We start from the raw sequence: 12622 nt of genomic DNA, 5'->3' as shown, positions 1-12622 counted from the left end.
ACTCGGTCAAGCAGTCAATGATACAGTCACTCAGTCGAACCGATCCATCGATTAGGCAATCAGACACTGATCCGAGCAGTCAATCAGCAACTCAGTTATCTAATCAGTCAATCTTGCAATAAGTCACTCAGCCACCAATCAGTCGCTCGGTTGTCGAATTAATAGCCAGTCGATCAGTCATGCATGCAAGCAAGTCACTCAGTCGGGCAGGTGCTGTCAGGCAGCTGGGAGCGAGTGGGGGTGCCATTCTCGGCGTGGCAATACCCGTGAGACGCGTCACCAGGCCACGTGGTGCCTTCTCATGAGATGTCCTCACCAGGTACACACCACGTGGTGCGCACTACCAGCAACAACAGCAGCAGCCACATTTCGCCACAAAGTGGCGGTGACGTCACCACGACGCTTGTGCCAGGCTAGGTGCTCTCCGAGGCCACGTGAAGTGTCGACGGCTCGCTGCTGGCAGGAGATCACGGAGACAGAGCCAGGTGCCATAGAATTGACTGACTGAGATGACTGGCAGATGCACCACCTGCGCTCCCTACAACAACAACAACAACACCCGCCATTCACCAACAACTAATTCATTAACAGACGGGCGCGGTGGGCGTGGGGGGGGGCCCGGGGGGCGTGGGGGGGGTGGTAATGGACAAAACGGTCTCTTGCAATCCGGAGAACGCAGTAATCAGCGGCGGCAGACAGCGGTGGATGTGTGGGATTGCAAATCACGTGGTGGTGCTGGTGTGGGATTGCAAATCACGTGGTGGTGGTGGTGGTGGTATGGGATTGCAAATCACGTGGTGGTGGTGTGTGATTACAAATCTCCTTGCGGTGGATGTGTGTGGGATTACAAAGCAGGCAGCAGTTGAATGTGTGTGTGGGATTACAAATTAGGCGGCAGTTGAATGTGTGTGGGATTACAAATCAGGCGGCAGTTGAATGTGTGTGGGATTACAAATTAGGCGGCAGTTGAATGTGTGTGGGATTACAAATCAGGCGGCAGTTGAATGTGTGTGGGATTACAAATTAGGCGGCAGTTGAATGTGTGTGGGATTACAAATCAGGCGGCAGTTGAATGTGTGTGGGATTACAAATCAGGCGGCAGTTGAATGTGTGTGGGATTACAAATCAGGCAGAAGTTGAATGTGTGTGGGATTACAAATTAGGCGGCAGTTGAATGTGTGTGGGATTACAAATCAGGCGGCGGTGGCGCTCTGGTGGGGCGTCCTTCCCCGAGTCCGCTGATTTACGGCGGAGGCCGCGGGTGTCCGCGCCTCTCTGATTAGGGCCCTAATCGCGCCCCGCGGTGTAGCAATTCGCATTGCGAGCGCCTCCTCGCTGGCGTGGGTTGGAGGGGGCGGGCGGAGGGGGGGGGGCTGGGGGGGGGGGGGGCTGGGGGGGCTGGGGGGGGCGGAGGGGGGGGGGGCTGGGGGGGCGGCTGGGGGGGGGCTGGGGGGGGGCTGGGGGGGGGGGTCAGCGCTAGAGACCGGCCCCACCCGAAGACCCCTCGCCCCGTCCGCTCGGTCACAGAATCCATCAGCGCGGCCCGACGCTCGCGCCGAATCGCGCCCTCATTCATCAAGCAGCGGGGACTGCTGCTGAGCGGGGGGCGGGGGGAGGGGGCGGTGTGATGCAGGTCGGGGGGGGGTGGTGGGGGGGGCTTCCCGCTGAGCCACCCCGCCCACCGCACAACGCTGTATGACGTCATGTCAGTGCTTGTGCCAGGTGTCGAGTGGGTGGTGAAGGTTGCGTGATGACGGTTGATTGTGGGGGGTGGGTGGAGGTGGTGGTGGTGGTGGTGGTGGGGGTAGGTGGGTGGAGTTGGTGGTGAAGGTGGAGAAAGTGTTGGTGGGAGTGGAGTTGGTGGTGCAAGGTGGTGGTGGGTGGAGTTGGTGGTGGTGGTGATAGTGGTGGGTGGAGGTGGGTGGAGTTGGTGGTGTAGGTGGAGAAAGTGTTGGTGGTAGTGGAATTAGTGGTGCAAGGTGGTGGTGGATGGATTTGGTGGGTGGAGTTGATGGTGTAGGTGGGTGGAGTTGGTGGTGTAGGTGGGTGGATTTGATGGGTGGAGTTGGTGGTGTAGGGGGGTGAAGTTGGTGCTCATGGAGTTGATGGTGGTGGAGGCCACGTGGGGAATTCGCGAAGGCCTCCCTGGCAGGAGGTCACGGCACAGAGGCCCAGGCGCTCCGCGTGAACTGCCTGAGATGACGAGCAGACGCAGCATGTGCGCTCCGCACTGTGCCAACCCCCACATCCAACCCCCTCCCTCCCCCGCCCCGTTCCCCACTCGCTCTCATTGCTGGGGCGGCTGGGGGGAGTGGAAGCTGTAGAGGCCTGATCAGCTCCTTTCTATATTATCATAGTTAAGGGTGGGAGGGGGGGGGGTTAAACTACATCTTGTTGAGATTTTAAACCGGTTGGTGGGTTGGAATATATCCAAAACAGTCCACCGACAAAACGATTTCCCATCAATGCGATGACGCCGCGTGCGTGTGCGACGCAGCGGAGAGCGGCGCTCGCACTACGAACCCCGAGACCACCGAGTTCAATTCCCGCTCCGGGCCTCAAATGACGACCCTGGTGCTCGGTGCGTCGACATCGCCGCCGCGAGATGGAGACAAAGGCAGCCGTGCCGGCCTTCACAGGTGCTGATCGTCGCCATTTGTCCACCACGCTCGGGCTGAACGGTTTGGGGGGAAATGTCTCATTGCGATTTTGCTGGCAGGTATTGCGAATGCGATTTGATCTGCGATTAGCATTTTTTGAAGTGAAGCTTCAGTTCAATATACACCGTGCAATAGATTTAAAACACGTGATGGAGCATTACCACACGATACCATCAACATATGAACTGCTCTATATATTCTAATGCAAGGATGAGAACTTAAAAGATATGAATTGCTTCCAACATGTATCTATTAAAATGTTTAAATTGAAATGGAACAATCAAACATATAACAATTGTTAAGTTAAATATAGAAAGTTATAATAATAATTTTAAAAAAATTCCAATAAGAAAATAATAGAAACTTTTCAAATCGCAAAACATCGCAGCCTTTGCTATTTGCTCATCGCACTGTTCCAAATTGCGATTTCGATTTGAAATCGATTAATCGTTCAACCCTCCTCGACAGCCTGTTAAGGCTACACGGGTGAGGGGGGCGGGGGCGGGGGGTCTCGGTCACTTGCAGTCATTGGTGCCCGGGCGCTGAGACCCACCAACCCCCCCCCCCCCGTGCACTTGAGAAACTCCCCACGGCGCCTTGCGACCTGGCTTCGAACCCAGACGCCCCGAGCGGTCCCCGTGATCTCGTGAGCTGCCCGATGACACGGGGGGGGGGAGTTGGGTTGGGTGTGGGGGGGGGGCGTTCGGTTACCCCCCTCCCACCCCTCCCGCTTTGCGCGCCGCTAATGCGAGGGAAGACGCGAGCGGTCGTGCTCATGAGCGCGTTGCGGCCGCGATCTGTTTCATTGCTCGCGTGAGTTTTGTAACTGGGAGATTGAGCTGTTACGATGTCGGTGCGTCCGTGGTGGTGGGGACGCGGTGGTGTTGTGGTGAGCCGCGCCGCGCTACGAACCTGGCCACCCCAGTTCGATTCCCTCGCTCACAGCCAACACCCAGTGAGGAATATCTGAACCGGTTCCTGGGCCTCCCCTAGGTCGACTCAGCCTCAAATGAGTGCCAGGTGCGGTGTGTAAAAACATCGCCACTCGGGAGACAAAAGCTGCCGGGGCGTGGTGCTGGCCACCCGTCCCCCTCGTGTGCCGTGCCGGCCTGCATAGGTGCGACTCGCTAACAGCACTTGCCACAAAAGTCTCAGGCGATACGGGGGATCTTTGTCTTTGTATACGAGTGTGTGAGGGTGGGGGACGGGGTGGGGAGCGGTAGCGTAGTGGTTAGTCGCAGTGCGCTACGATCCCGGCGACCCGAGTTCGATTCCTGCTTAGCACCAGTGATGGAAAAAACTAAATCCATCCTGGGCCTCCTGTAGGTTGACTCAAACTGAAACGAGTTCCCGGTGTGGTGGGTAAACATCATCACTGGGGAGACAAAGGCGGCCGGGCGTGGTGCCGGCTACCCAGAATGCGATGAGCTATGAATCTCTTTTTCACAGATCTCCAGTCGGGGATACAGGAGCAAGGGAGACAAGAGTTAAGCAAGTGAATAACAAAAATAGGTGCTCGCTAACAGCACTTGCCCCAACAGTATGTTGAAGGCTATACGGAGGATCTTTGTCTTTGTGTGTGTGTGCATGCAGGCAGTACCGTGTTTCGAACATTGCATTACGAATCCAGAGATCCGATCCGGGAGAACTTTAGGCAATGATACAGAGCAGCCCAGCGGCGTTTGGCTAACAGGTCACACACACACATACACACAGACACACATACATACACACATACACACACACATACACACACACATACACACACATACATACACACATACACACAGACACACACAGACACACACATACACACACATACACACACATACACACACATACACACACACACATACACACATACATACACACACATACACACATACATACACACACATACACACACATACACACACACATACATACAAACACACACACATACACACACACATACACACACACATACACACACATACATACACACACATACACACACAAAGATCAAAGATCAAAGATCCCCACATATAGCCTTAACAGACTGTAGGGGCAAGTGCTGTTAGCGAGCACCTATGAAGGCCGAAACGGTACACGAGGGGGTGGGTGGGCCAGCACCACGCCCGACCGCCTTTGTCTCCCCAGTGGCGATGTTTACACACTGCACCAGGTACTCATTTAAGGCTGAGTCGACCTAGGGGAGGCCCAGGACCGGTTCAGATAATCGTCACTGGTGTTAGCCGTGAGCGGGAATCGAACCCGGGTCGCCAGGTTCATAGCGCAGCGCGCTAACCGCTACACACACATACACACACATACACACATACACACACATACACACACATGCACACACACACACTGTGACGAGACCCAGAGCATTCGATAGCGGTCCAGGGGTTTTCTGCTATCAAATAAATGCCGCAGGAAAGTGTTGATTGAAAAGGGCCCGAGGGTTATGGGCTGAAACGTCGGTTTATGTTATTAGGGGCTCGCGACACACGCCCTGGTGGGTACTCGCTGTTTTACTGCTCATTCATGTACATCATGCGGGGAGCGGTGGCGCAATGGTTAGCGCACTCTGCTCATGAATCTATAAACCTGAGTTAGTTTCCTGGTTGAGGATAAGATCAATAGGGAGTGATATCTAAGTAGGCCATGGGATCCCCCTCACTCCCCCCCACCCCCACCCACCCTCACCCTCACCCCCCCCACCCACCCTCACCCCCACCCCCCCTCACCCCCACCCCCCCCCCCCTTCTTCACCAAACCGCGGAGAAGTATGGTCACACAACCCCATTGACGAACACGTGCGCATGGAGGCCTTCATCCAGCAGTGGAGTGAAGGAGAACGGATTGCAAATGACTCAGCATTCATCATCATCATCATTATCATCATCATCATCAGCCGTGGTCGATCCACTGCTGAGAGAAAAATCCATCGGCCCGCAACTGCGCAGATACCGACTCTGGCGCTCCGTCTCCCCCTGGGACGAGATCCATTCCTTGGCGGCCACTCCGTTATTATTCCGGACCAAAGGCCATCATTCTCATCCTGTCTCGCGAATTTTTAATCACTATAAAAAATATATAAAAATAATTAAGTGATTACGTTCCTCAATCCCCCCTCACCCCACCACCCCTCCTCCTCCCACCCTCCCTCCCTCCCTCCCTCCTCCTCCCTCCTCCCTCCCTCCCCCCTCACTCCACTGCCGTGGAGCGGCAGCATTCGGGCCCTGACCACTGAGCCAAAACTGCCCGCCCGCCCGCTGCCATCACCACGGAAGCGGCTGTCAAGACTCCCCCCCCCCACTGCTCCACATCCCCTCGCCTGGGGTTTGGGAGCCGGCCAGCTCGATTCCTGGAACGGGCGAGGGTCTTGGGAAATCAAAGCCCGAGCACCACCCCCACCCCCACCCCCACCACCCCTCCTCCCCCCACCCGCCCCTCCCCTCCGCTAACGAGACGCGAGGAGTCGCACAGAGAGCTCCTGCTGCTGCTGCTGCCTTCGGCATTAAGTGGCGGCACTCCGCTCGACTGCCACCGGCTGCCAGCTGGCTAGCGCCCCTGACCCCCCCCCCCGCCCGCCTGGCCTGCTGCCCACTGCCCCCTGGCCTGCTCCCCACTGCCCACTGCCCCCCCCGCCCCCCTGACCTGCTCCCCACTGCCCACTCGCCTGCTGCCCACTGGCCACTGCCCCCCCCCCGCCCCCCTGGCCTGCTGCCCACTGCCCACTCGCCTGCTCCCCACTGCCCACTGCCCCCCCCCGCCCCCCTGGCCTGCTGCCCACTGTCCACTCGCCTGCTGCCCACTGCCCCCTGGCCTGCTGCCCACTGCCCCCCTGGGCTGCTCCCCACTGCCCCCTAGCCTGCTGCCCACTGCCCACTCGCCTGCTGCCCACTGCCCACTCGCCTGCTGCCCACTGCCCCCTGGCCTGCTTCCCACTGCCCCCCTGGCCTGCTCCCCACTGCCCCCTGGCCTGCTCCCCACTGCCCCCTGGCCTGCTCCCCACTGCCCACTCTCCTGCTGCCCACTGCCCCCTGGCCTGCTGCCCACTGCCCACTGCCCCCCCCCCGCCTCCCTGGCCTGCTCCCCACTGCCCCCTGGCCTGCTCCCCACTGCCCACTCGCCTGCTGCCCGCGTCCACGCTGTGCTGCCCACCCGCGTGCGCTCTCTGCTCGCCTGCTCTCTCATCCACGGCACCATTGCCCACGAGCGCGAAGGAGAAGCTGGGGGTGTGTGGGGGGGGGTGGAGGGAAGTTGTAAAGGGGCGACGCGGGTGGTGGTGGTGGTGGTTGTGGTGGTTGTGGTGGTGGTGGTTGCGAGGGGTTGGGGTCACGGTGGTAGAAGACGATAGCCCCCCCCACCGCCCCCCGTGCCCCCCCCCCCTCCCTGGGATCTCAAGGATACGGAACCACTCAGCCCTGTCATGGAGTCCCACTCATGCGAAGCAGCAGGGTCGGACAGCGCACGCGCGCGGGGTGCACGCGCGCGGGGTGCACGCGCGCGGGGTGCACGCGCGCGGGGTGCACGCGCCCCGCGGCCAACGTCGCCGTTGACTTTGCTGATGAGGCCCAGAAGAGACGGTGACCACCCCGCCGATCCGGAGCTGAGCGAATCGACCCCAAGCAAAATGCTTTGGTGGGATACATTTCGGGGCGCGCTTGGGAGCCTAACTGGGCGACCGCCTTGATTTACCTCTCAGGAGCGGGGTCGCCGGAGCCGAGACCGCCGTCAATGACAGGGCCAGACCATCGGTCCCGTTGGCTTTGGAGGCCAATTAGCGAGCGACATTGGTTTAAAGCAAAACAGTTGAACGCTGAACCCTGCTGGGTCTCGTCAGCGAGGTTCAGGCTCGTGAAACAAACACCGGCATCCGAATGCGGTGGTCTTGGTCGCCTTCGTCTCCCCATGCGGTGATGTTTTACACACCCGCATCAGGAACTAATTTAAGGCTGAATCGACCTAGGTGGGAGACCCAGAACCTATTCAGATATTCGTTGCTGGTGTTGATAGGCCGTGGGTGGGGATTCAAACTCGGGTCGCTGGGTTCGTCGTGCAGACGCGCTGCCAGCTGCGCCACAGCTACCCCCATCTTACACACACACGTGTACACACACACACGTGTACACACACACGTGTGCACATACACACACACACGTGTACACACACACACACGTGTACATACACACGTGTGCACACACACGTGTACACACACGTGTGTGTACACACACACGTGCACACACACACGTGCACACACACGTGAGCTCACACACACACACGTGTGCACACACGCACGTGTACATACACACGTGTGCACACACACACACACACGTGTACACACACACGTGTGTACACACACACGTGCACACACACGTGTACACACACACAAGTGTGCAGACACACACACACACGTGTACAGACACACACACGTGTACAGACACACACACACACACGTGCACACACACACACGTGTACACACACACGTGTACACACACACGTGTGCACACACACACACACGTGTACACACACACACATACACACGTGTACACACACGTGTACACACACACACACACGTGTGCACACACACACGTGCGCACACAACACACACACGTGTGCACACACACACACACACACGTGAGCACACACACACGTGTACACACATACACACACGTGCACACACACGTGTACACACACGTGTGCAGACACACACACACACACGTGTACACACACACGTGCACACACACACACGTGTACACACACACACACGTGTACAGACACACAAGTGTGCAGACACACACGTGTACAGACACACGTGTACAGACACACACATACACACGTGTACACACACACACGTGCACACACACACACACGTGTACACACACACACGTGTACAGACACACACACACAGAGCTCGGAGCGATAGACCCCTCTATTTGCTGCTCTGCGCTGTCACAATTGTCAAAATTTCCAAGACATTGCGCCCAAAAGCTGTCACGGAGGCGTAAAGGCGCGCGGTTGAAGCCAGACACCCCTTGACGCCCCCCCCCCCAACCCTCACCCCCTCCCTCCCTACCTACCTCCCTCCCGGATTTGTATTAAAATCCCGAGCGCGCAACGGGGAGGTTCTGGATTAATGAGGAGACCGAGGCGACTCGGACAACATCGCTCGCGACCCCAGTGACCACCACAGGGGACGAGTCGAGGCCGCGGGGGGCGGGGGGGAGGGGGTTGGGTGGTGGGGGGTTGTAGGCTCACGACTCTAGGGGGGGGGGGGGGCGGTCGGCATGGACTAGCGAGCGTGTATACACGTGTCTGTGTGTATCTGTGTGTGTACGTGCGCGTGTGATCATTAAGGCGTGTGTGTGTGTAAACTGCGTGGATTGTGATAAGCCTCGGAGCGTTTACGCCCCCCGCAAGATCCCCCCCCCCCCCTCCAACACCCCCCGCCCCCCCCCAAAAAAACCAAACACGGTCCCCACAGACTCGTTACCTCCCGCCGCAGAGCCCCCCCCCCCCCACAATCACCGCCCCCCCCCCCACAATCACCCCCCCCCCACCTCTCCCTCCTCCTGCTCCCCGTTCAGCACCCACCAGCGAGGAGAGCTCCCGGTCAACCCACCGCCCCGTGACGTCACTTCCCCTCCGCCCCCAATCGACTCTCTCTCTCGCCTGACGTCACCGCGTCGCCTCTACGCGTGTCTGGACGCGCACGTTGTGTGTAGGTGACGTCACCCACGTTCGCCTCTACGCGTGTCTAGACGCGCTCGTTGTGTGTAGGTGACGACACCACGTCGCCTCTACGCGTGTCTGGACGCGCTCGTGTGCAGGTGACGTCACCGCGTCGCCTCTAAGCGTGTCTGGACGCGCTCGTTGTGTGTTACGTGACGTCACCGCGTCGCCTCTACGCGTGTCTAGACGCGCTCGTTGTGTGCAGGTGACGTCACCGCGTCGCCTCTACGCGTGTCTAGACGCGCAGGTGACGTCACCCGCGTTGCCTTTACGTCACCGCGTCGCCTCTTCGCGTGTCTAGACGCGCTCGTTGTGTGTAGGTGACGTCACCGCGTCACCTCCAGGCTCCTCGTAAAAAAAATTACTGCCAAATGAGGTACCAATGGTGAATGCATAGATTATCAGAGTGTTTTTTGTTTGCATTTTGACCACAAACATCAGAGTGTGTTTTTTGTTTGCATTTTGACCACAAACATCAGAGTGTGTTTTTTGTTTGCATTTTGACCACAAACATCAGAGTGTGTTTTTTGTTTGCATTTTGACCACAAACATTGTGGGTTAATTTGCAGACATGATTCCTCGTAAAAAAAAAAGGTTTCAGTTTTGTTGCCAGAAAAAATGGGAGAAACCCCTATTCTTATATTTTGGTACTGGCAAAGGAGGTCTAATGATGATGATTCAGGGTGTGTATCGAACCCACGACCTCCTGTACACCAGGCGAGGGCGTGGTGACGTCAGCGACACGGCTCGACTGGCTTCTTGCAGTGGAAAGAAACAAAAGCCGATCTGGCAAAGCTTCTGAGCCGCGCGGGTCTGGCTGGGCTGGCTGGGCACGGTCCCTGGCACGGGTCACTTGTACAGCGGAGAAGAGGCATCGTTGACTTTTACACTGCCTATAAAACTCACCGCCTGAGTCGTTACATTTAATCAATGGGAGGGGGGCGCGCGAGAAAAGTGGGGGGGGGGGGGGGTGAGGGGATAAACTGATGAATTGGTTGAGTCGGCAGGGGCTGCACTGCGCCACGCGAGCTCAAATTCCGATTGGGGATCCTCTCAGCTCATCATCACCATCATCATCATCATCCTCGTCATCATCAACTATTCTGGGTCGATAAAATCAGTAGCACCATTACGTCGGAGGGCGCGTGCAAATTTAATGCGATTGCCCCAAATACGCCGATGTAGCGGGACCATCCCTTCCTCCCTCCCGAGGCCTTTCCGCACGAACCAAGGGGCATTGCTCACAGGCGATGTGCGAGTTGCTGCTGTTGAGGATTGCGTGCGCTCCAAGGTGCGTACGCTCCAAGGTGCGTGCGCTCCAAGGTGCGTGCGCTCTAAGGTGCGTGCCCTCCAAGGTGCGTACGCTCCAAGGTGCGTGCGCTCCAAGGTGCGTGCGCTCCAAGGTGCGTGCCCTCCAAGGTGCGTACGCTCCAAGGTGCGTGCGCTCTAAGGTGCGTGCGCTCCAAGGTGCGTGCGCTCCAAGGTGCGTGCGCTCCAAGGTGCGTGCGCTCTAAGGTGCGTGCCCTCCAAGGTGCGTACGCTCCAAGGTGCGTGCGCTCCAAGGTGCGTGCGCTTCAAGGTGCGTGCTGATCTTGCGACCCCCCCCCCCCCCGCCGCTGATTTCAACCGCGCGAGTTTCCATCGCAGTCTGCCGAGATGATCAGCGCGTGTGGGCTGTGGCGCATGGGGGAGGGGGGGGGAGGGGGGGAGAAGGGGGGGGAGGTGGGGGGGGGAAGGGGGAGGAAAGGAGGAGGAGGGGGAGTGAAGGGGGAGGAAGCTGTAGCGTATGGGGAGGAGGGGGGGGGAGGAGCGGAGGAGAGGGGGGGGGAGGGGGGGAGTGGGGGGAGGGGGGGAGAGGGGAGAGGGGGGGAGGGGGGGGAGAGGGGGGAGAGGGGGGGAGGGGGGAGAGGAGGGGGGGAGAGGGGGGGAGAGGGGGGAAAGGGGGAGGAGGTTGTTAAGCGCGTGGGATGGAGGGGGGGAGGTTGGTAGTGTGTGGCAAGGTGTGTGTGTGTGTACTAGGCAGGGTGTGTGTGTACAAGGCGGTAGTGCGTGGCGAGGTGTGTGTGTACGAGGTGGTAGTGCGTGGCAGGTTGTGTGTGTGTACTAGGCAGGGGTGTGCGTGTACGAGGCGGTAGTGTTGTGTACGAGGTGGTGTGTGTGTGTACGAGGTGTATGTGTGTGTACGAGGCGTGTGTGTGTGTGTGTACTAGGTGTGCGTGTGTGTGTGTGTGTACGAGGCGGTAGTGCGTGTGTGTGTGTACAAGATGTGTGTCTGTGTACGAGGCGTGTGTGTGTGTGTGTACGAGGTGTGTGTGTGTACCAGGTGTGTGTGTACGAGGCGTGCGAACGTGCGGAGCGCTGCATCCGTGTTCCTGACACGGGCACTGAGCGAGAGTTGCGCTCCGCCACGGACGTGGGACCCCCTCGCTCCCTTCCGCACGGCAGCGCCGAGCAGAGAGAAGGAAATTAATTAGGCCCGCAGAGATTTATCGGCCGGCTTATCCATCATTCATGCTCTCCACAGCCGAGGTCTCTCTCCTCCTCGCTCCGTCCCCCCGGCCACGGAGTTATCTATATATTTATTTGCCGACAGACCTCGCCGGCAAATGATGGTGCCCTTTCCAACAGAGCCACGCCGAAGGAATAGTTACGGGGCGACCCTGGCGCAAAGGCTCCTTGCAGCACTGGAGTCAGACACGGGGAGATGGGGAGCGGGGAGGGGAGGGGTGGGGGGAGATAAAGAGAAGGACGTGGACAGAGAGGGAGGGATATGGAAGTGAGAGGGAGCAGGTGCACTTCTAGAGTTGCGGATTGTTTGAAAGTGGTTCGTTTACCTTCCCTGTACTTTGAATCTCCCGTCGTGTTTTTGTATCGTTTGTTGTTGTCACGTTCTGACCCCGTGCCTCGACTGGGCGGAGCTTCATAGCTCATCGGATTCCTCCAGTATGTTAAGTCAATATTCGGATTCTGTTACAGAGAGAGGCGTCGAGGTGCAGGACAGAGAGACGACGCACACCGAGACAGAGAAGCGTGGAGACAGACAGAGACGGAGACAGAGACGGAGACAGAGTGAGAGACCGACAAAGGCACAGACATGGAGAGAGACACGGAGAGATACGGGGAGACGGGGAGAGACAGAGAGACACGGGGGAGAGACAGAGAGACACGGGGAGAGACACGGGGAGACAGAGAGAGCCACGGGGAGAGACACGGAGACACGGGGAGAGACAGACGGAGAC

This window comes from Lampetra fluviatilis, chromosome 5 (genome assembly GCF_964198595.1).
Source record: "Lampetra fluviatilis chromosome 5, kcLamFluv1.1, whole genome shotgun sequence".
Taxonomy (NCBI): domain Eukaryota; kingdom Metazoa; phylum Chordata; class Hyperoartia; order Petromyzontiformes; family Petromyzontidae; genus Lampetra; species Lampetra fluviatilis.
The sequence above is the reverse complement of the archived record's forward strand: the minus strand, read 5'-3'. Positions refer to the sequence as shown.